Source organism: Heterocephalus glaber, unplaced genomic scaffold, assembly GCF_053883595.1.
Source record: "Heterocephalus glaber isolate CG9 unplaced genomic scaffold, H.glaber_assembly_v1.0 deba00000071, whole genome shotgun sequence".
Lineage (NCBI taxonomy): Eukaryota > Metazoa > Chordata > Mammalia > Rodentia > Bathyergidae > Heterocephalus > Heterocephalus glaber.
In genome coordinates, this window is record NW_028258137.1 from 26,962,997 (window position 1) to 26,987,466 (window position 24,470).

The following is a 24,470-nucleotide window of genomic DNA, read 5'->3' on the forward strand; positions in this document are numbered from 1 at the left end:
GCAGCGGCTGTAGACAAATGGGACCTCAGATCTCCTAGACAGAAAAGTCTAGGTAGGTTCCACGGCTCTTCTTCTGGTTCAGCAGCTCTCTTCCATTTCAGCTGCTTTGTTCTCACCCAGGCATTCACTTCCTACAACCATGTCTAGAGTGCCAGATTGCTTTTGTTTTAACCCTTTGGGTCTCAGAAATAGTGGGCATGTGCTCTTATCTCCTTAGAACCTAACACAAAGCTATTCCCTTTCATCAGTGATTCCTAGTGCAAAACTGAAAATCTTGGTCAAATACTGATTTCTGGATCCTACCCTAGAGTTTCTGGTTCAACAATTGTGGAGAACATCAGAAAGTATTCATTAGGAACAAATTCCCAAGTAATACTGAGGCTGCTGGCCTGCAGATCACATTTTTTAAATCCCCAAGTTATATTTTCTTAACAAAGAATGTCTGAAAAAAAATTCAATTTCAGATTCTCTCCCCCTGTGGATTCCCATCTGGTAAATCTTTATTTTTCACAAATTTTCCAGGTGTTTACTGTAAACAGGCATGTTGGAGTTTTTTGATGTGTCAAGAGCAGAGTAATTTTGAACCAACAGCTTTGGTATTATTATGAGTTGGGGGAAGATGGTCAGTGAAGGAGAAGAATGCCTATTTCAGTAGGTACTGGCATTCTTTTTTTTTATATTAAATTATTTTATTGGTACATTGTAGGTATAAAACACAATTACATTTCTCATTGGGAATTGTACCTTTACATAATGTATCTTGGTTCTTATTTTTTCCCCATTCCTAGCCCTCCCTCACGCTCTCCACTCTTCCCTATTTACAAAGACTTTATTTCCATTTTTTCCATTTCTCATCATTTTTCCTTTCCCTTCTTTCCTTTCCCCTGCCCCTCCCACTTCCTTTCCCTTTGCCCCTTTTCTTCCTATTTCACATTACCTATTATACATTTAGTCCTTATTTACACTTTCAGGTTCTCACACCAGAGAAACTATTCAGAATTTATTCATGTGTGTCCTATTTATTTCACTTAAGAGTATTGCCTCAATGTGCATCCACTTAGCTATAAATGTCTCTAATTTCTCATTTTTTATGGCTGAGTAGTACTCCATTTTATTAAAAAACCACATTTTCTTTATCCAGTCTCCAGTTGATGGGCATTTGGGCTGAAGTTGTCTCTTCACACTGCTGGTCGTTTCTCTTGCTGTGCAGAAGCCTTTTAATAAGAACAGATCCCACTTGTTGATTGTTTGTGCTAGTTCATGGGAAACTGAGGTTTTGTTCATAAAATCTTTTCCTGCACCGATGTCTTCAAGGGTTCTACCTAACCTCTGTTCCAACTGGTTCAGAGTTTCTATTTTAATATTTAGATTTTTAATCCATTTTGATTTCAGTTTAGTGCATGGTGAGAGATACAGGTCTAGTTTGAATCTTGGGCAAGTTGAAGCCCAATTTTTCCAGCACCATTTATTAAAGAGGCTATCTTTCCTCCAGTGAGGGTGTTTGGCTCCTTTGTCGAAGATGAGATGGCTGAGTGTGTCTGGCATTGTTTCTGCATCTTCTAATCTGTTCCACTGATCCTCAAGTCTGTTTCTTTGCCAGTACTGGCATTCTCAGGTTTATCATTTATTGGTTTGACTATTCAGAAGGAATTTCACTAAATCATAAGCTTTCTTGGCAAGACTCTATGTCTTCCCTTTCAGATTTGTACAGTGAAGACTACAGGAAGATAGGAAGGAGGAAGGGAAGAAAGAAGGGAGGGAAGAAAGGAAGGAAGAGAGGGAGGGAGGAAGAGAGGAAGGGAAGAAGGGAAAGAAAGATAAGGGGGGAAAGAGAGAGGAGAGAAAGAAGAGATAAAGACCAAATTTGACCAAAATTTGGGTCAAATCCTCTGAGCCCTCTTCTTGACTAACCATTACCTTGGCATGCATTTAACAAGAATTCAACTAAGTCAATTTAGGGAGAATTCCTCATCCTTCATATCTGATCACCTGCTTCATTTTCCACCCTTGATGTCTAAGACCCTGGCCTCTCTTTAGTAGGAACACTGTTGGGCCAGTTTAGCAAGAACCTGCCCATCCTTGATGTTATTCTTAGTAATTTTCCATCCACTGACCCACTTGCTCTGCTTGTTAGCTATAAATCCCCACTTGTCCTGGTTATATGTGAAGTTAAGCCCAATCTCCCCCCTATTGGAATAGTCTTGAATAATGTCTTCCTTACTGCTTTAACAAATCTAAGAATAGTTTTTCTTTAACAGAGGAAGGATGGAGGCAAAGAAAGAGAAAAGCAGGCTAAGGCATATACAAATTGGTGATTTCATGGGAACTTCTTTGAACTCTTCTGACCCCAAACTAGTGGATAATGGAGCCAGTAAGCCTGAGTGTACAGACTTCATTGACTGTCTAGCTTTCCAGCCCAGTGCCAAGTTGTCCCAACTCAAATGCATTATATAGAAAGACAAATTAAAATTTTTAAATAGTGGTATTTGAAGGCTAAAGGATATTGCAAGTGACATTGTCTCTATTCTGACAACTTTGAGATTGTGGTCATTGTGAACCAAAACCCTAGCTGACATTAGAATCATAAAGAAGTTCTAAAAATGTCAGAAGTTCTAAAAAGTCAGACCAGGTCTGACTTTATAGTAACTGATTTAATTGGACTGAGTGGGACCCAGGCACTGGTAGTTTTAGAAAAAATTCTAGGTGGAATATAAAACCAAAGTTGAAAACCAATATGATATTAGAGTTAGCATCTCTGTGTCAATATACAAAGTGAGTGGAGTTTTAACTCAGCTATAATGTACTGCCCACACAAGTTGAATATCACTAATTGGAAAATTCAAAATGCAGCAAAATCTCGAACTTTTGAGTGCTGATATGATGTCACAAGTAGAAAATCCCATATCATGAAACTTTGCTTCAGGCACAAAATTATTTCAAATCGTATATAAAATCAATTTCAGACTAAGGAGCATAAAGTATGTTATAGTTTGGATCTTGAATATCTCTCAAAGGTCCATGTGATAAAGAACTGGTCTCCAGTGTGGCACTATAGGTAGGTGGTGGAACCTTTAAGAGGCAGGACTAGTGAGAGATGTTTAGTTCATTAGGGATATAAAAATCAGCTTCCCATCACTGCCACAATGTTGAGAAAAGCAATTTAAAGGGGGGAAGGTTTATTTTTGGATCATGGTTCAGAGGTTTCTGTCCATGGTCACTTGCCTCCATTGCTGTAAGTCATGTGGCAAGGAAGGAAACTGTTCATATCATGGCAGGCTGGAAGCTGGGAGAGAGGAAAGAGCATGTGCTAGAAGGCTTTCTCTTTCTTCCACTTTCTCCTTCTTCCAAGTCCTCACCCTCTTAGATGGTGCTTCCTACAATCAGGGAGGGTGTCCCCCATCAAGTGCCATCCTATATCCCAATCATCTCTGGAAAAACCCTCACAGGCACACCAGAAGTGTGACTTACTAATTCTGTAGGCATTTTTTATCCAATCAAGGTAACAATTAAGATTAACCATTGCAGGGCATTCACTTGAGGGAAATTTGGGAATAGCAGCCCCCTCCTTTTTCTGCACCCTGACAAGAAGTGAGTGGTTTTGTTGCACCATCCATTGCTGTCATGATGTCCCTCCTCACCACAGGCACAAAACAATGGTGCCAACTTATCATGGACTAGAAACTCCACAACTATGAGTCAAACAACCCTTTTCCCTTTATAAGTTGATTATCTCAGGTATTTTGCTATAGTGATGGAACAATACCTAACACCAGGTATACATGAAACAAATAAATTTTATTTAGACTTGGGTCCTATCCCGAACATATGAAATATGTATATACTCCAAAATGTTTTTTTTAACCAAAATCTCAATCCATGTGATCAAGCTTTATTACATCTGGAATGTCACTTACTAACTTTTCTAAATTTTGACTTTATCATCTACAAAATGAGGATAAAATATCTACTCCATTTACTGATTCATGAAAAGTAAAGAAAAGAGGACATCTATTTACTTACTGTTTCACTTGTTTGTATATTTTTTATTAATTCTTTTAATAAATATTTGCTGATCACCTACTACATGCCAACCACTAATTTGTCTACATAGGTATAGCAAGCAGTGATGAAGATAGCTCAACACATTTCTGCCCTCATAAGACTTCACCAAGTCCTCAAAGTGTAGTGAATAAATTCAACAAATTCTTATCAACTGTTTTCCAAACAGGAAATGATAATCTTTACTTTTACAAGGTGAAATGGTAGAATAGAAAGCAATATGTTTTGTGTACGTCAAAGAAATATTCAAATTAGTAGTTTGTTCTACGGTTATCATTTATACATTAATATATTATAAATTTGAAAACTGATTTAGCTTTTCCCTTTTCTGTCCATAAATCAAAGGATGGTGTAGCTATAGAATCACAGACCCTGAGATCTGAAGACATCTTAGAGATCACAGAATAAATTCTCTCATTGTGCAGATGTAAATTTTACAGCTCTTCATTAGACTTTCTGGTCATTTCAGGTCAGATATGTAGTGTTTTCATGAGTTAATTCTCCTGTATTTGGTCAGCACCTTTTAAAATGCAGTTTCTGACTAATGTTTATAGACTAAGAGAATGAATGAAAAGTGTGTAAATAAAAGTCAAAGGTAATCTTTGCAGAAGGACTGCACATTGAGTATTAGGCAAACAAATGGACAAGTTTTCAAAGTGGTAATTTAAAATTGATAGATTTCTTTCTCCTTAAAATAGGTGCTACATATAATGGCCACCTTCTCCTTCCCATAATGCCCCATTTCCCACCACAAGCTCCCCTTCTTCTTCCCACAGTCCACTGCATTCCCTCCTAAAACCCAACCCCAAGATGGCTTCCTTCCCACCCAAACTGGTTTTCTTCTTCCCATGATGCAGTGTTTCCCACGTAAACCTAGCCCTCAAAATGGCTTCTCCTGCCAAAAGACAACCTTCTTCTTCCCAACATGCCCCTCTTCCTGCCAAAAGAGTAACCTGGTACTCCCTTCCTGGCAGCTAGTGATGTCACAAGTTCCCCTATCCCTTGGTGACATGCCTTGTATACCCTCCAATCCCTCACCATCGTACCTCCCAATCCCCACCCAACCTCTATAAAGGTGCTCCACCTGCTGCCACGTTGCTGCACTTTTTGTTCAGGAGGCAGCCTGGCAGATTGTCCCTTCTCCTTAATAAAGGCTTGTTGTGGTACTGGTCTGGTCTTGGTTTTTGGCTCTTTTACTTGACAAAAATCTGATCAAAAGCCTATAAATATCTCCTCCTTCTGAAATAGTGCCACACATAAGCATGAGGAGATATTAAATAAATTTTATAACAAATAAGTCTCTTTTCAATATAAATTAATAAATTTCCTTTTTACATTATTTTTAGCTATCTAGGTCCTTAGCCTTTGCTTAATGATGATGCACTTAATTAAATAAAATGAAAGAAAAATGAAAGTTCTTTCAGACATTAAAATGAATAATGAGTTTAGACTTAATCCAAAAGCAATTTGACTTTAAACATTCATATGAAATTAAATGAGCCATTGAATTTGCTATATAAGCAAGCATTAATCTTATCAAGCTATGAAAACTAGAAAGTTATACAGTGACCCATTAATTTCAGAGCCTAATACAAGGTCTGTTTAATGCCTATACTCCATTAAAAAGTCTTATTCCACTATATAAATGCTTTTTCATAAAATTTTAAACCCCAATTCATTTTTTACTGCTCCAATCATATGATAATCTACTCTGACAAGATTATAGCTGCAAATCTGAATACAGTATGTAGTGTCTTGTGAAACAAATTTTCTTCATGGCCAGCTTCCATCAAAAAAGAGGACATTTATATCATTGGCAAGAACAGTAAATAAATTACTACAGCCCACTCCTCCTCCATCCATAGGTGTTTCCTCTGGATAAAGTACTTTATAATTCTCCCATTAAGTGGATAGATATCCCTATTACTGAGAAGCAATATTCTTTCATAGATTTACACAAGCCAAAATCATCATTCTAGTATACATGGACCATATACTATACACAAATAGCTCAATGTTGAAATCAAGTAGCATACATTTATTTTCACACATTTAAAATATTTATCCATATAAAAAACTGAATCATGATTTCATTGTAAAATGTTATATTCCAATTTTCAACTCCTTGTGAAACCATCCCATTCTACAATTAAAACCATCATTGAACAAATGTATTTTTTTAAAAGAAAGTAAAGCCATGGGGCCAGGGATTTAGCTCAGTGGTTATGCCACCTGCCTTGATCCCCAGTACCAAGAAAAAAGAAAAAACAAAAAGGATATAAAGCCAGTAATGTATTTATTGGCTTATGTTTAGTGTCTTAGTTAATTGCTCACTGCTGGCACAAAATACCCAACACCCACAAATTAAAGGAGGAAAGGTTTATTTTAGCTCACAGTTTGTAAAGGTTTCAGTCCATACTCATATGTCTCCAAGGCAGGCCAGCATGGCCGAGGGGCATGGCAGAGGAGAAACAGTCTATGGCATGGCAGGCAGAAAAAAGTAATCAATGTGCCTTCCATCTTTACCTTTATACTTCATCCAAGCTACAAGCCTATTGGTTGGCATTACCCACACCCAGGGTGGGGCTTGAGTAGATTAACCGAATTATCACACACCCTTAATCTATATTCACACGCCCTACCTTCAGCCACCTCTAAAAACCCTCACTTATGACTTCATGAGGCTTTGGGGGAGCATCCAGATACAATCCATAACATTTATTTTATATATATATATATATTAATTGGTACATTTTAGCAATACATTTACATTTATCATTGGGTGTTTGTACCTGAACATGATGTATCTTAGTTCTTATTTTTTTCCCCATTACCTATACACCCTTCACCCCCACCACCCTTCCCTATTTACATAGACTTTGTTTCCTTTTTTTTTTTTCTTTCTCATAATTTTTCCTTTCCTTTCTTCCCTTTCCCCTTCCCCTCCTGCCACCCCTCCACCTTTGGACCTTTTCCTTTTTCAAATTATCAATTATTTGTTTTAATCATTTTCATCCTTATTTACACTTTCAGTTTCTCACACTAGAAATAATATTTGGTATAGACACATGTGTGTCCTATTAATTTCACTTAAGAGTATGGCCTCAATATGCATCCATTTAGCTACAAATGACTCTAGTTTCTTGTTCTTTATGGCTGAGTGGTACTCCATTTTATGAAAAAAAAAAAAAAAAAAAAACAACCACATCTTCTTTATCCAGTTTCCAGTTGATGGGCACTTGGGCTGTTTCCAAACCTTAGCTATTACAAACTGTGCAGAATAAATATAGGTGCACATATATCGCTATGGTATGATACTTTTAATTCTTTGGGGAAGATACCCAGTAGGGGAATAGCTGGGTCAAATGGGACCTCTAGTCCTAGTACTTTGAGGTATCTCCATACAGATTTCGACAGTGGTTGCACCAGTCTGCACTCCCACCAACAATGGAGAAGGGTTCCTTTCTCTCCACACCCCTGCCAGCATTTGTTATTGGTTGATTTCTCAATAGCAGTCATTCTTTCTGGGGTGAAGTGGAATCTGTGTTGTTTTCATCTGCATCTCTCTAATGACCACTGATGCTGAACATTTTTTCGTATATTTATTTGCTGGTTTTACTTCTTTGTCTGAGAAATGTCTGTTCATTTCAGATGCCCATTTTTGAATTGGGTCTTTGAATTGGGGGGGTCTGATTTTTTTTCAATTCTTTATATATTCTAGATAGTAGACCTTTGTCTGAGGTACAGCTGCTAAAAATTTCTTCCCATATTGTAAGTTGTCTCTTAGCTCTGTTGGTAGTTTCTCTTGCAGTACAGAAGCTTTTTAATAAGATGAGATCCCAGTTGTTGATTCTTTGTGTTAGCTCCCATGCTACTGAAGTTTTGTTCATAAAATCATTTCCTATGCAAATGTCATTGAGAGTTCTACCTAACTTATCTTCCAGCAAGTTTACTGTTTCTGTCTTGATATTTAGCTCTTTAATCCACTTCGATCTTAGTTTAGTGCACGGTGATAAGTATAGGTCTAGCTTTAATCTTTGGTAGGTTGAAATCCAGTTTTTCCAACACCATTTATTGAACAGGCTATCTTTTCTCCAATGAGGGTGATTGGCTCCTTTGTCAAAGATGAAGTGGCTGAGCATGTCTGGAGTTGTTTCTGCATCTTCTAATCTATTCCACTGATCCTCGGGTCTGTTTCTTTGCCAGTGCCATGCTGATTTTATCACAGTAGCTTTGTAGTATAGTTTCAAGTTGGGGATTGTGATACTCCCAACCATGTCTCTGTTGCCCAGAATTGCTTTAGCTATTCTAGGTTTCTTCTGCTTCCAAATGAATTTTTGGATTGTTTTCTCTAGTTCTGTGAAGTATATTGTTGGAATTTCAATTGGTATTGCATTAAATCTATATCATAGTTTTGGAAGTATGGCCATTTTCACTATATTGATTCTTCCTACCCAGGAACAAGGGATATTTTTCCATTTTCTCTTATCCTCTTCGATCTCCTTCTTAAGAGTGCTGCAGTTTTCAATGTAGAGGTCTTTTGCTTCCTTTGTTAGGTTGATTCGTAGACATTTCATTTAGATGCTATTGTAAAAGGAATTATTTCCATAATTTCTCTCTCAGTGAGTCTGTTATTTGTGCACAAGAAGGCTATTGTTTTTTGAGTGTTGACCTTATATCTAGCTACTCTACTGAATCTGTCCATTAGGTCTAGAAGTCTTTTGGCAGAGTTTTTTGGGTCTTCTATGTAAAGTATCATATCATCAGCAAATAATGACAGTTTCACTTCTTCCTTTCTTATCTTTATTCCTTTTATTTCTTTCTCTTGTCTAATTGCTATGGCTAATGTTTCCAGAACAGTATTGAACAGGAGTGGTGATAGTGGGCATCCTTGTCTTGTTCCTGATTTTAGCATGAAAGTTTTCAGTTTTTGACCATTTAGTATGATGTTGGCTGTTGGTTTTTCATAGAGAGCCTTAATCAGGTTGAGATAAAGACCTTCTATTCCAATTTTCTGTAGCGTTTTAATCATGGATGGGTGCTGGATTTTGTCGAATGCCTTTTCTGCATCTATTGAGATGATCATATGGTTTTTGTCCTTGACTCTGTTAATATGATGTATTACATTTATTGATTTACAGATGTTGAACCATCCTTGCATCCCTGGGATAAATCCAACTTGGTCAGGGTGTATGATCTTCTTGATGACCCTCTGTATTCTGTTTGTCAGTATGTTGTTGAGGATTTTTGCATCTATGTTCATTAGGGAGATTGGTTTACAGTTCTCTTTTTGGGTTGGGTCTTTCCTTGGTTTTGGAATCAAAGTAGCACTTGCTTCCAGGAATTTGGAAGCCTTGCTTCCCTTCCAATTTCCTTGATGAGTTTAAAAAGTAATGACAATAGTTCTTCTTCTAACATCTTGTAGAATTCTGCAGTGAACCCGTTAGGACCTGGGCTTTTCTTTGTTGGTAAATATTTTATTACATTTTCAATTTCACTCATTGTTATTGGGGTATTTAGAATTTCTATATCTTCTTCATTTAACTTTGGCAATTTGTATGTATCCAGAAATCTGTCCATTTCTTCTGTGTTTTCCATTTTATTAGAGTACAGGTTCTCAAAGTAGGTATTGATGATCCTCTGAATTTCTGCTGGATCTGTTGTGGCTTCACCTTTTTCTTTCTTAATTGCATGGACTTGAGCCTTTTCTTTCCTTTTTTGGATAAGGTTGGCTAAAGATTTATCGATTTTATTTATTCTTTCAAAAAACCAGCTTTGTTTCATTGATTTTTTTGTATCATTCTCTTAGTCTCCATTGCATTGATTTCTGCTCAGATCTTTATAATTTCCTTTCTCGTACAAGCTTTGGGTTTGTTATGCTCTTCTTTTTCTAGGAGCTTGAGGTTCTGCATTAGGTTATTTATCTGAGTTTTCTCTGTTTTCCTAATACGGGCATTCACTGCTATGAATTTCCTGCATAGAACTGCTTTCATTGTGTTCCACAGATTCCTGTATGTTGTACTGGCATTATCATTTACTTGTAGAAACTGTCTAATCTCTTCTTTAATTTCCTCTGTGACCCATTGGTTGTTCAGGAGAGTGTTATTCAATTTCCATGTGTTTGTGGGTGTTTTGCGGTTTCTTATGTTATTGATCTCCAATTTTATTGCACTATGGTCTGATAATATACTGGGGGTAACTTCAATTCTTTTACATTTACTTAGATTTTCCCTATGAGCTAGCATGTGATCTATTTTGGAGAATGACCCACGTGCAGCTGAAAAGAATGTGTATTCTGATTTTGTGGGGTGGAACACTCTGTAAACATCTATTAAGTCCATTTGTTCAATAGCTTGGTTCAGTTCTAGAATTTCATTGTTAATTTTTTTCCTAGATGATCTGTCTATTTGTGACAGAGGGGTGTTGAGGTCCCCCACTACAATTGTGTTATTGTTTATTTGGTTTTTCATGTCCATTAATATTTGTTTTGTATAGCTGGGGGCTTTCATATTTGGTGCATAAATATTTACGATTGTCATCTCTTCCTCTCGGATTGTTCCCTTCACAAGGATGTAATGACCATCTTTGTCTCTCTTCATTAGTTTTGGTTTGAAATCTACTTTGTCTGCAAATAAGATTGCTACCCCTGCTTTTTTCTGGGATCCTGTCATGTGGATAACTGTTTTTCATCCTTTTACTTTCAGTCTATGAATTTCCTTTTGAGTTACGTGTGTTTCTTGTATACAGCATATCACTGGGTTTTGCTTCTTAATCCATTCTGTCAGTCTGTTTCTTTTGATTGGTGAATTGAGGTCATTAACATTGATAGTTATAATTGAGAGATATTGACTCATTCTTGCCATGATGTTTTATTGTTGTGGGCTCCTTCCTTATTTTTTCCCCTTTCCCTTTAGTGCCTTACCTTGCATGGTGTCTTCTCTCTGTTGGCCCTCATGGAGTTGTGATCTTCATTGTCTTTTTCTAGGATATTGCATAAATTTGTTTGGAGTGTTGGTTTGGTGTTCATGAAATTTCTCAGGTGTTCTTTGTCATGAAAGTATCTAATTTCCCCATCGATTTTGAAAGATAATTTTGCCAGATACAACAGTCTAGGTTGGAAGTTATTTTCTTTTAGTGCTTGAAATACTTCACTCCAGGCTCTCCTTGGTTTGAGGGTTTGTGTTGAGAAATCTGCCGTGATTCTGATGGCCTTTCTTTGTAGGTGATTTGTTTCTTTTCTCTAACTGCTTGTAGAATTTTGTTCTTCTGTTGAATTTCCTGGATCTTGGCTATTATATGTCTAGGTGTAGAATTTTTTTGATCGTGGCTGGGTGGAGTTCTATATGCCTCACTTATCTGTATGTCCAATTCTCCACCTCTGTCTGGGAAGTTTTCTACTATTACCTCTGAACAGTTTTTTTATGTTAATTGTACTTTCTCCAGTTTTTTTGTGGGCTCCTATCAGTCTTATGTTATTCTTCTTTGCATCATCTAGCAGCTGTTGGATTGATTTCTCATGCTCCCTTACTATCTTTAAGAAATCTCTGTTTTCATGGTCCTTAACTGCAATCCTGTCTTCTATATCTGATATTCTGTTTTCACATTCTCTTAGTCTGCTCTGCATGCTTTCAATGGAGTTTTTAATCTCCTGAATATCTGTTTGAATCTGTTTCGTGGATTCCATTTCTTTCTTATGTTGGGTGATCATGGTTTCCATTTCTTTCTTATGCTGGACATTCATGGCTTCCAGCACATTTCTGATCTCATCTATTTTCTTGTCTGTTTCTGCTGTAGAGTCTCTAATCATGTCTTTCACTCTGTTCACCATCTCTCTATCTGTGAGATTATTTCTGCTTTGAATTTTTCTAGAGCCTCATGTATCTGCTTTGTTACTTCCTGTGCTATCAGTTCAGGGTGTCCAGGTGGTTGATTATCTGACTTTTCCACCTCATTTCCCCCAGAATTTCCTTTTTGTGGTGTGGAAGCCTGTATTTGTGCCTTGCTTAAATGTCTTCTCATTTTTGTTTTTGGTACTGTCCTTGGTTTAATTCCTGGGTTGATATTTCAAAATTATTTAATGCAGGTATCTTTGTTGCTTGTCATTAAAACCCTTATGGAATGATTGCTTTTCAGAGGTGTCTTCCAGATATGGCTTGTCTTTAGGTTTTGAGTCTCTAATGGCTCTGAGGCTATTTTATTTTCCTTATACCAGGAAGGAAAACTGATTAGATCAATCACAACATGTTAGGCCAAATGTTACAATCAGCAATACCATACAATCAAGCACAGTTTAGAAAATGACAATTTGTGGTAGTTATTAATCTATCACATTTAACTATGTGAAGTATAATCCCCTGTGCCTCTGTAGTGTGGGACCAGGTAGCAGAAGAGCCAGAAGGCAGGAGGGTGGGGTGAAATTGGGCCTTGCAGGCACCCGCTCAGCTAAGCAGAGCATCAGATGAAGACAGGGCTCCAAGCCACTTCTGGGGCCCCACCGTGCCATGAGCAGGAACAGGAACACAGCCGAGGAGCCTCAGGCTGCTTGGCCAACCTGCGGAGAGAAGCACCAGATCAAGATACAATCCATAACATTTAGTTAGATGGAAAATTTCATGTTGAATTTCATGATGAATGACATTTTATTTTCATAGTACCAGCACTGGAAGATATGGGGAAAAGGGGAGAACAGTAGAAAATTACAATATAAGATTTTTGCTGGCAGGTGGGGCCACTATCAATTTTATTATATGCCAAACAGACCAATCACTTCACAATAAGGAAGAGGAAACAAAGAAAGTAGAATCCATCAAGAATGTGATCAATGTGGTGTGAACTTTGAAATTCTCATATATATTTTTCATTGTATTCTTAAATACTCATTAATGAATCAGTGTTATTGTTATTTAGACATGGCTAATCATTCATTAGCAGCTTAATATTTGATACTTGAAATTTACAGCTGGAAATTTAGGTAATAAAGACTATTATTAATGAAGGAAATCCTTGGGAGTTTACAACAGAAAACCATTGCTTAACTTTTTTTAATAAAACAACTTACAATTTAAATCTATTCATCCTTGGGTTGGCCTTCAAGGTCTTTATGATCTGCCTCCTAAATACAAAGTATGGCCTAGGGGATTATTTAACTATATAGTTTAATCCTATATCTTCATTAAATTTCCTCCCAGTATTCTGTATGACTCACTGCTGAAACATTCACTCTAGACCTGCTTTCACCACTAGAGTGGCTTGGGCTGGTCCAAGGACTACCTCACCCAACATAGTAGCATTCCTAAGGGGAAGCTTGAAGGAAGCTTCTGTTTCTTTGTACTTACCACAAAACTTAAAGCTACTTTTCATAAAGTGTTATTACTAATTGAGGTGTGATGATGAATAACTTAACATTTTGAGTTCTCCTAAAAAGAGAGAACAAAGTACATAACTTCAAGAGTTTAAAAAATTCTTTTACAAAAGGAAGAATTGAACATTAAACACACTTTGATCTTGATACTCTGCCAAGTTATCATTATTGTAAATATCTCCTAATTTGAGAACTGAACTCCCTTCATATTTTGGAGAAGCTGCTTTTTTGTGATTTTTATTAGGATGCAGAGCTACCCAGCACCCTGCCAATATGTTACCATGTTTTCAAGAGTTAGCAGGGTTTTGCATCATCTGTAACCAGGAATTCTGAGTTGAACATTATCATTTTTATGTTTCACTCCCCATCTTTAAACTTGAGGATATTATGACCTATACTGCCTACCTCATGAGATTAAAGGGATCAAGTGGCATAATAAAAATAAAATTTCCTGTAAGAACTAACCTGCACTCAATCTTTCACAGGTTTGTTTCTCTTAATATTCTCTAAAGAATTGAAGAGAAGTCACTTCTCAAACATCTCCTACTGTTTGTAAAAATGCAAATTATTCATTCTTAGACTATTATGGAGAGCAAATGAGATCATATATATAAAAATTACTATTGTATAGCATGTTATAAACAGGAAAAACATTTTTCTTCTTTACTCTTAATAAGAGAAAAAGAGGAATCCCATTTCAAACTTCATGACAACAATTGGCCATCCAAAACTATAGAATATCTATTTGAAAATACTTTGCAAGGCAAGCAAAAATATGTCAAAAAAAGAGAAGTGATGTATACTGATGAGAATATGAAATTATCATCATCCTTTCGAGGTTTATATTATCTCATTAACTGTACCATCTTTTCAACTCACTTAACCTCTTTGATCCTCAGTCCTTTCATCTGTAAGATAGAAATAATTCCATACCTCTCATACAAACTATTAGGATTAAAATATACAACGTACAAATTGTGATAAAACGATACAGTCAGTGCTGCTGAAAAGTGCCATCCAATGGAAAGACAGGAATCTTCAATACAATAAGTGAGAATCAGCGTGTCAAATCTTAGTAACAGTGTGTGACAAGTTTCGGCTTGTTCAGTGCAGTCAGTTGATTATGAGCTACAGTTGAGAGAAGGTGTGTTTTGAGAAATGAACAGTTTCATTCTACATGATGACAATGCTCCATGTCACCCATCACTTCTGGTTCAACAATTTCTGTCTAAAAACATTATTATGTATCTTCAGCCACCTTATTCACTGGCTAGCACCATGCAACTTCTGTCTCTTCCTCAAAGTCAAAATGACCATGAAAGTTAAATGTTTTGAATTTATTCAGGACATTAAGGCAGCCACAAGAGCACAACAAAGGTACTCACAAAAGAGGACTTTTCAGAAGTGCTTCCAGAAGTACCAAACATGATGGAATAAGTGTGTTGGAAGCAAGGGAGGTTATTTTAAAGAGGATTATTTTAGTCACTTTCTCATCACTGACACACAATACCTGACACTCACAACTTAAACAAAGACAGGTTTGTTTTGGCTTGTGTTTCAGTCCATGGTCAGCTGGCTCCAAGGCAGGACAGCACAGTAGAGGGGCATGGCAGAGGAGAGCTGCTTATGGCATGCACAGGAAGCAGAGCATCAAAGGGGGAGCCAGAAAGGGAGATACAACCATCGAGGGCATGCCTACAGTAACACAACTCTTCTGACCAGGTCCCAACTCCTAACACCAAGTCACTGGTAATGCAGTAATAATCCAGTCGTCTTCCAAAGGACCCACATATGATTTCAGAAGGCTTTAGGGGAACATCTGGATATGAACCATAACATTCCTCTGGGCCCAAAAGATGCATGTGCATCTCTTTATGCAAAATGAGTTTAGTCCATCTGTAAGAGTTGCCAAAATCCTAACAGTTTCAGTATTGCTGAAAAGTCCAAGTCCAAAGTCTACTATAACACTCAGAGCAAACTCTTAGCTGTGAGCCCCTGTAAAAATCAAAAGAAAGTTAAACACTTCCAATATAAAATGACAAAAGGCAAACATTTCTATTTCAATAGAAAGAAATAGAGGGATAGAAACCAATGGGACCAAAGCAAGACCTAAACCCAGCAGGGAAAAAAATCAAATCATACAGTTCCATGTCTGGCACTCTGGACAAGCCATGCCCAAATGTGAATTTCAAAGGGCTTGAGTGGCATTGCCAGTAATTGTAGCTCTCAAGGCTTTTCTCTTGAGCTGGCTTTGGTCCCTTCTTGTAGCTTTCCTCAGACACTCTACCTTCCTAGCTCCTCCAGATTTCTGGGGTCTCCACTACATTTTTGGCTTTGCTCTCACAGCATCATGCACTGCCCTCTCAGGGGCACATGGCTGGCTTCCCAGGGCTTCTTCTGAAATCTGTGTGGCAGCCTCCATGACCCCACAACTCTTGCATTCTGTATGCCTGTAAAATCAGCACCATGTTGTTGACACCAAGGTCTGTCACAGGCTCACCAGACCCTTTTGCATCATGGCTGCAGGGGCCTCTGAGTTCTTTGGATGGCTGAGTACTGTGAACAGAATCCCAGGAAGCCAGTTTCCTAGGCAGCCTTTGTCAAGCAATGTGCCCTGGGGCTCTCCTCTCAAAGCAATGCCTTTCACTTTTCCACCCTTCTGTCTGTGAATGGTAGGGACCTTCTCATTACTCCCATAACCTCAAGGCATCCTTTGTATGGTCCTGATGTAAAGCACTTGGCTTCTACTAATGTTTTCAGCAAGCAAACTTTCTCCTCTGTTCCACCTTTGGCCCCAACTTTATCAGATTCCTTTCTAGCCCAACTCAAAACTTAAAATCATTCAGCTGTGCTATTTACTCTTGATTTTCAATATAAACCTGGCTAAAATCCCCTAACAGCATCCATGCCATAGCCTGAATGTTGAGCTGCCTTGAAATTTCCTCCACCAGATTAATTAGTTTGCTCCCCTTAATCTCAGACTTTTGCAAAGTCTCAGAAGCAAAATGTAGAGAAATTTTCTGTCCGAGCATAGCACACATGACCTGGGGTCCAACTGCCAATGGAGTCCTTCTTATCAACTGAAACCTCTTGAGCCTGATCTTTTCCATCTGGTTTTTTTGCAGCGTTCTGGTCTTCTGAGATCTGACTAGAATGTCCCATCAACCTCAGCTTACATCAGTCTAGTGCTTCTCTAGCTGGCATCTCCAAATCTTTCTGAAATCCTCCTAACAGCCAATTCCAAAGGCCTCTAAGCTACATGGTCAAGTACAGACCCAGAGACAGCCTCACTCCCAGTCCCAAAATCTGTATTAGCTACTGTCTCATCACTGAAACACAATACCCAACACCCATAACCTAAAGAAGGAGAGGTTTATTTTGGCTCATGTTTCAGTCCCTAGCCAGCTGGCTCCAAGGTAGGGTGGCATGGCTGCGGGGCATGGCAGAGGAGTGCTACTCATTAGGTATGGTGAATAGGAAGCAGAGAGTTCAGGGAGGAGCTAGGAAGAGAGACAGAGCCTTCTGTGTCATACCCCACCCGGTGACCTGAGTCTTTTGAGCAGGCCTCACCTCCTAACAGCAAGCCAATTATAATGCCCTTATAATCCAATCATCTTCCAATGGTCCCACCTATGCAAGAGACTGTAGGAAGGCATCTAGATACAAACCATAACAGGAATAAATGGCAACATATCTTTTACTGTGGAAATTTTTTTATTTAAATATTCACCATATCCTTTGGCCACACCTCAGTATGTAGAAATGGTAGATAAACTCTAGCATGTTATGCAGACTATCATCAATCATCATCAACATAACATTTATTTAGATATATCAACTGTAGGAGCCATCATATGTACATACACACACACACACACACACACACACACACACACATTAATTTTGTATATCCACTACAAATCTACCAGGCTGGAAAAAAATGTAATTGTATGACTCATAATTTTTCTCCTGACAAAATTCCCAGCAATGTGATATTGCCAGAAATGGACTTGCCCTTTATTTAATATTGACAGGAATGTGTTGCTAAGACTCCAGCAGAAACCAGTAATTAAACCAACAAAGCCATGTTAATTTCAAGCATCATTAGAACTTGAGCAAGCATGCCTATGCAGACCACCTGAGAGAGGGGCATGCTTAGCCAAGCACTCATTCACCAATAACAAACACTGTACAGAAAGTTTTACCATAGCAATACCCACTTAAATGATCCTATGTACTTCCTGCTTGAAATAAATCAGTTGAATACAATTTTCTTTAGCAACCTAGTCTTGAATCCTATTGCAAATTAAGCATATTAGTTAGAGTTCTCTACACATAAATATATAGCATATATATGATATAGATATAGATGCAATTTATTATATCAGAGGTGGGAGAGTGCACAGCAGCCATCTGCATCCTGGAGAGCTGAATGTTCAAGTAACTGGTCAGTCTAAACTTTTGGGAGGCACAAAACAAGAAGGAACAAAGATATAGTGCCATTCTGAAATTGAGGACCTGGAAGCTTTATAAAGAGTTACTGGTGTGAGTCCTTGTCAGAAGGCTGAAGAAGCTGAACTCTGATATCCACAGGCAATGGCAATAGTGAAAGATCACACAGACTCAGTCAGAATAGAACTTTTCAAACACAGGCCAATTCTGTTTCTACCCTTTTTATTCCATCTTGGTTGCAAGCCACTACAGTCAGTGTAGGTGGCACCATCAGTTTGCTAGCCTACATGTGAATCATCTCGGGAAACACCCTCATAGATATACCCAGAGTGTGTTTTACTAATCTGCTAGGTATCCTTTAATTCAGTCAAATTGACAGTCATGATTAACTATCATATTAACATAATCAACTAAAAGTACTACATTTGGCAGACTATATCAAACAAAATTTTTAAATAATAAACTTAGGCAGACAGAAATTGGTTGACCAATAGGTAGATTGATCATGCCTGATAACATTTTAGCTACTTGATTCTAACCTTTGTGTATTACTCACTTTCCTATCATTGGGAAAAAATACTGACACCTACAACTTAAAAAAGAAGAGGTTTATTTTGGTTCACGGTTTCATAGAGTCCAGTCTATGCTTGGCTTGCTTCATGATAGAAAGAGTATGGCAGAAGGGCATGGCAATGGAAAAACTGCTCAATCCACAGCATCCGGGAAGCCGAGAGAAAAGGAAGGAACCAGAAACATGAATACACCCTTCCTAGTCATGCTCCCAGTGACCCATCTCTAACCAGATCACTCCTCCTAAAAGCAAATTTATCTATAAGCTCATCGATGGCACAATTCATAATGAGTGCAACCCACTATCCATTTACCTTCCAAAAGCCCCACCTCTGAACATATGAGACTTTGAGAGGGACATTTTAGATCTAAACCATAACATTCTGCCCCTGACCCTCAAAAGGCTCATGTCCATCTCGTTATGCAAATTGCATTTAGTCCATCTTTAAAAGTTGCCAAAGTCTTAACATTCCAGCAGTGCTGAAAAGCTCGAGTCCAAAGATCCCTCTGAGACTCAAAGCAAACTCTTAGCTGTGAGCCCTTGTAAAAATCAAAAAGAAAGATAAATATTTCCAACATACAATGGCAGAGGGGAAATATTCCCTCTCCAAGAGGGAGGAATAGGGGCATAGAAAAGAATTGGAGCAAACAAGACCCAACACCAGCAGGGTAAATATTACATTCTGTAGTTCCATGTCCAGAACTTGGAGAAATATTTTCCCAAATGGCCCTGAATAAACAGGGTGCCATGAAGTCCTCTTCTCAATGCAAAGTCTTTCAGAAAAGTTTACACTTTTACATCCTTGAACCTGTGATGGGTGGTGTCTGACTAATACCTGAAATGCCCTTAAGCCATCTTTCTTATTGTCCTGATGCAAGTCTTTATCTTTTTTTTATGGCACTAATCTTTTCAGCAAGCATACTCTCCTTGCCCCCAACTTTATGAGACTTCTTTCTGACCAAGCTGTAAAATTTTCACATTATAGATCTGCTTTTTGCTCCTGATTCTCATTGTAAATCTGACTTAAAGCAGTCAGCAACACTCATGCCACAGCATGAACACGGGGCTGACTTGAAATTTCTTCTACCAGATCACTTAGTCTGCCACATCTAAACTCAGCCTCACACAAAGTCTTAGGATGTAAACAAGGATTTTTTGCCAGGATGTAACATAAATGACCCCAGTCCAATTCCTAATATAGTCCCCATTCCCCCTTGAAGCCTCAAGAGCCTGGCCTTTACTCTCTGCATCTGCATTCTTGTAAATATTCTGGTATTCTGAATGCTGATCAAAATTGCCTATCTAGCTCTTCTTACAACCTGCCAGGCTTTCTGCATCCTGTATCTCCAAACCTTTCCAAACTTCTCCTGAAAACCAGTTCCAAAGGTTTATGACCTACATAGTCAGGGTACAATAATATTGATGACCCCACTTCTCCAGTACTAATTTTCTGTATTTGTCACTTTCCCATCACTGAGATAAAATGCCTGACACTAGCAATTTAAAAGAGGAGAGGTTTATTCTGGCTCACAGTTTCAGAGAGTTTAGTCCACGGTTGACTGGTTTTAAGACAGAAATGATGGCAGAAGCATGTGGTGGAGAAAAAGTTGCTCAACTCATGGTAACCAAGAAGCTGAGAGAGAAAATGGGAGCTGGGGCTCAGAATACACCCTTCTAGTTCTTGCACCCAGTGGCGCACCAGTTTTGACTTGGCTCCATCTCCTAAGCACATATTTGGCAATAAATGCATCAATAGTTTAATCTATTGATGACTATAGCACCACCATGATCTAATCACCTCCAAAAGTCCCACCTGCAAACATATTAAACTTTGGGAGGGATTTTTTAGATCTAAACCATTACACTAAGTAAGGAATGGAAAAGTCCATTCTTCAATTTACATCATATCAGTGATTTCTTAAAAACATGGCCTCTGAGAAAATATACTTTCAATCAATAAAGCTTAAACTGAACAGTTCTTGAAGACAACTCATTAAATTTAACAGATTTAGGGTAAAACAATTTCCTAAAATATTAAAATTAAGTAAGACAAAACAATGAGGAAAGTAAGATTTTTTTTCATTAGTCTTTCTTAATGGTATCATAGTTTATGTATTTTTTAAATAAAATTATTGAAGTCACTTTTCACAAGTTCTTCTTAAATGAAGGTTAAAGGTATTCTACACAAAAACCATCATAAGTTATAGTTAGAAGTAAATTCTGATGTGCTATTCCACACTGTGGCGGGGGGGGGGGACAATAAATAATGATACCATCTAGGAACCAGGAATTTAGCTCAGTGGTTCTGCTGCCTGCCTCACAAGCAACAATTTCCGAGTTTGATCCCCAGTACCAAATAACAATAATAATAGCAATAATAATAATACCATATATATATTTCAAAAAGCTACAAAAAAGATTTTGAATGTTTTCACCATAAAGAAATAATAGGCGCTACCACCATCCTTATGGACTCCCAGCTTAACCCCCAGTGCTTCTCCACCAGGACTGACAAGCATGGCCCAAAGATTCAACAGGTAGCAGCCTGTAGGCTTAGCCCACATTGAGCTTTGTAATCCAGTCTCTACCCAGTTCCAGTAGCTGTTTCAGGAAACTGGCATCTCTGCCACTGACTTCATCCTCACAACAAATGTGTGGCTCAGGAGGAGGTGGTGCAGTTCTAGAGCAAGCTAACAGCCCCAGATCTGCTCTACAAAGAGCTCTATGAAGATATAGACACTCAAGGAGGATTCACAAATCATCTACATTTGGCTAGTTGCACTGGTTAACTACTTGATCATAATTGGCTACCCCAATGGGGAATTCAGATCTTGGTGGCCAGTATACCTCATATCATAGGTAAAAATATTCTCTAGTTTCATGCCATGGATATCTGCCATTTTCTTAGGTGCCAAAATGAGCTACCACATCACGTCTCTGTCTGTTCCCACTTGTATGTGGCCAAAAGATGTCCAAGAGCTTGAACAACATGGTAGATCGCAGAACTTCCCTTGGTCACTATACTATGGATGGCTTCTGTTACTTTCTTCTTAGGCCAGGTATTCCCAACTGGGGCTACTACAATAAAAAGGTGGCTAAGTTGCTGGACTCTGAGCTGGTAGATGCCTTGGGAAGTGAACCAATGCACTGCCAACAGAATAAATCCCTCTGGGACCTACCTAGTTTTCTCCACTGCCTTCTTCCCCACTGAGCCAGGGTTGGTGGAGCCATCAGTTAGTGATCAGACAGAAGACTATGCACTTGTGAGCACAATGACTGCTTTGCCCAAGCAGGTAGCATATGATATGCTATGATAACTTTCAGATATATAACCCTTTGGGGGAAGTGTCCAGCTGTGTTCAGCAAGCTAATGGTTTTGTCCAAAGGCATGCACTATGGACATTGAACTGAGAGAGCCCAGTGGATGCTCCCTGGCTAGATACTATTCTTCATGTACCCTTGGAATGTTTTCAAGTCTTTGTAACTTTGCTTCAACCTGTTATCCCAAATCTAGCAAGCAAGCTGATGTCCAGGCTGGGGGTGTCTGGCACAGAGAGAGACCTTAGAGAGCTGAATTTTCCTACCTTAATTCTATGGAAATCAGTGCCCTTTTGAAGGGAGAAGACAGGGACCCAAGACTAAGCTTTTGTTTCAAAGACTGGACCAGTCCAGGGTTTGGCTGATGAAAGCCTACAGAACAAAGAATCTCAATTTTTACTGACTTGTGGGAAAGTGCAAATGTGTTGTTTTATTTTTAATTTTCAGGAAAGTTATACTAGTGTTTTCTAAAGTATTGTATCTGATAAACACACGAACTGTGTCCCTCTGACAAGGCCTTTAAGTGCTAACACTCTCTTCTTCATTTCTCCTTGCCGTTAGTCACTGTCTTTTGTCCACTGTTACATCTAATATGTCTCCAGGAGAAAGATGGGTAAAAGCCAGTGTTGCTGATATTGTTCCTTCTCATTATACCTCTTCTCCAACCAGTTATCTGTCCAAACTACTTCTTATGGTATCTATATCCCAGGCCAGTTAGTACAGTGACATCTTTGATTAAGAGTAGGGTTTGGAGGCTTAGCTTTTATAGGTTAGCTCAACTTTGTTATACATACTGGGTCTTCTGTTAAAAAGAGATTATTTTTATCAAAATTTTTAAAACTCATGTTCTACACCAGATTATTTTTGCCTGTGTTTATTCCCATTCTTTAAATTCCACCAACTAGGGCTCCCTGTTTTATTAGTTAATAGTCCAACAGTCATTTTTTTGTAACATTGGATGTCAAATAGTGGGTGGCTCTGGTCTCACACATTTAATTACTTAAGGTCGAAGTTTTAGATATTTTAAAATATTTCTTAAAATAAATAAGCTTTCTGCTTTGTGATCTCTCAGATCTTTCAGTTTTTATTGTTTTTCTTAAGGGATAACCACAATCACTGCTGTTCTAATAGAAAGCAATAGAATATCAGAATTCTTAGTCTTTTAAAGGCTACCAAAGAATGACATTTACTAATAAGTTAGTATGTATCTCATTGTGTTTATAGGATAAACTATAAAACTTGAGATACCTGGTATGTTAAAAACTTTCAACTTTAATAACAGATATGACTAATCTGTACAAACTTCAAAAGAACAATATTCTCTTTGTTCTTATAGTCTTAATTTTGTTATCCACATACATAATTTACCTCATGACTTCTTTTGGTCAATCAGGATCTGTAATACACTATAGAAATTGTATAATAGTTGTTGAAAATGTTAAAATTTGACTTTCAATTAGCTTTTGCTGATTGTTTTTTCACATTTAATTTATTAAAGTTTAAAAATGTTTAAGTAACAAAAAAGATATGATAGATGTTTTTGGAGAAAGATATGTTTAGCCTGATTTAAACATCATGCAATGTGTATATGTATCAAAACTTCATGATCCACCATAAACATGTATCATTTTATCTTTTTAATAAATCAGTTAGAAAATAAATTCATTTTTAAAATAAAGTTAAATAAGTGCAATTTTATGTTTATATGTATCAGTAAAAATTAATTTAACTTATAAAAATAAAGGAATGTGTCTAAGGTTAGATGTTCAAGGGTGTCATTAGAGGAAATACTCATGTGACAGAAAATGAGGAAGGAGCTAGAAAGCCTGGGAAAACCATCAGACCACTAAGCAATCTGACCCCAAATAAAGGAGCATGGGAGGGGATACTGGGTTGAGACAACCTAGACTGCATGATGATTTTTGCCTGTGAAATATGCATATCATATGAAGTTTGGGCAAGGCCGTCAGGGAGTCCAAAAGGCAAAGTCACCATCAGAGGAGTCCCATGTCTCCCTGGAATGGCCTGCCCTACCATCCCTTCCATACTCATTCACTGGCTGGGAGCAGGTGGTGGGAGACATCAGACACACAAGGTGTCGTAGATTACACAGCACAACACCGGGTGTCCTTGGTCAATTACAACTGGGAGACCTGCAAGGCACAATCTCATGGCTAGCACAAGGGATAAAATGCAGGTTGTCAATTTTTAAGAAAATATTTCTTCTTTTTGTTTTAGTGATATGATGATCAATGTGAACAGCAGTTCTACAGAAATTAGTAAATACACCGTGGAGGAAATACCTTCATTTGCTCCATAGTCTCTCTCAACTACCATATTTGATAAGACCTGTTCTTTGAAACAGTGGTAATTGATTGCAACAACCTCTTTCAGCTCCTTCACAAGGTTCTGAAAATACTTGTCGGTGTCCAAGACACAACTGGTCTCTGTTTATTAATAGGCAGGATAACTATTGCATTAAATGCATTAAACAGTAACTCACATGAGTGTGGTCATGCTCGTCTTTCTTTTCCTTCCTTATTGTGACTGTATTGTATTGCTAACATGACTCAAGGACTGTCATCTCAGGAGTCTCTCATTGTTATATTCTCCTATATTGCAGCTATCCATAATGAAATAAGGTCCTGTTTAGGATTCAGGTAAACTGGCAGCCTCACTTAGGCCTTAAACCTCAGACATATGCTCCAA

General features: G+C 38.0%; 1 pseudogene; it reads left to right on the forward strand.

The window, feature by feature from the left end:
- Positions 1-20,022: 20,022 nt before the first annotated feature.
- LOC101707312 (methionine--tRNA ligase, mitochondrial-like) lies at positions 20,023-22,164 on the forward strand (annotated as a pseudogene).
- The last annotated feature ends 2,306 nt before the right edge of the window (positions 22,165-24,470 follow it).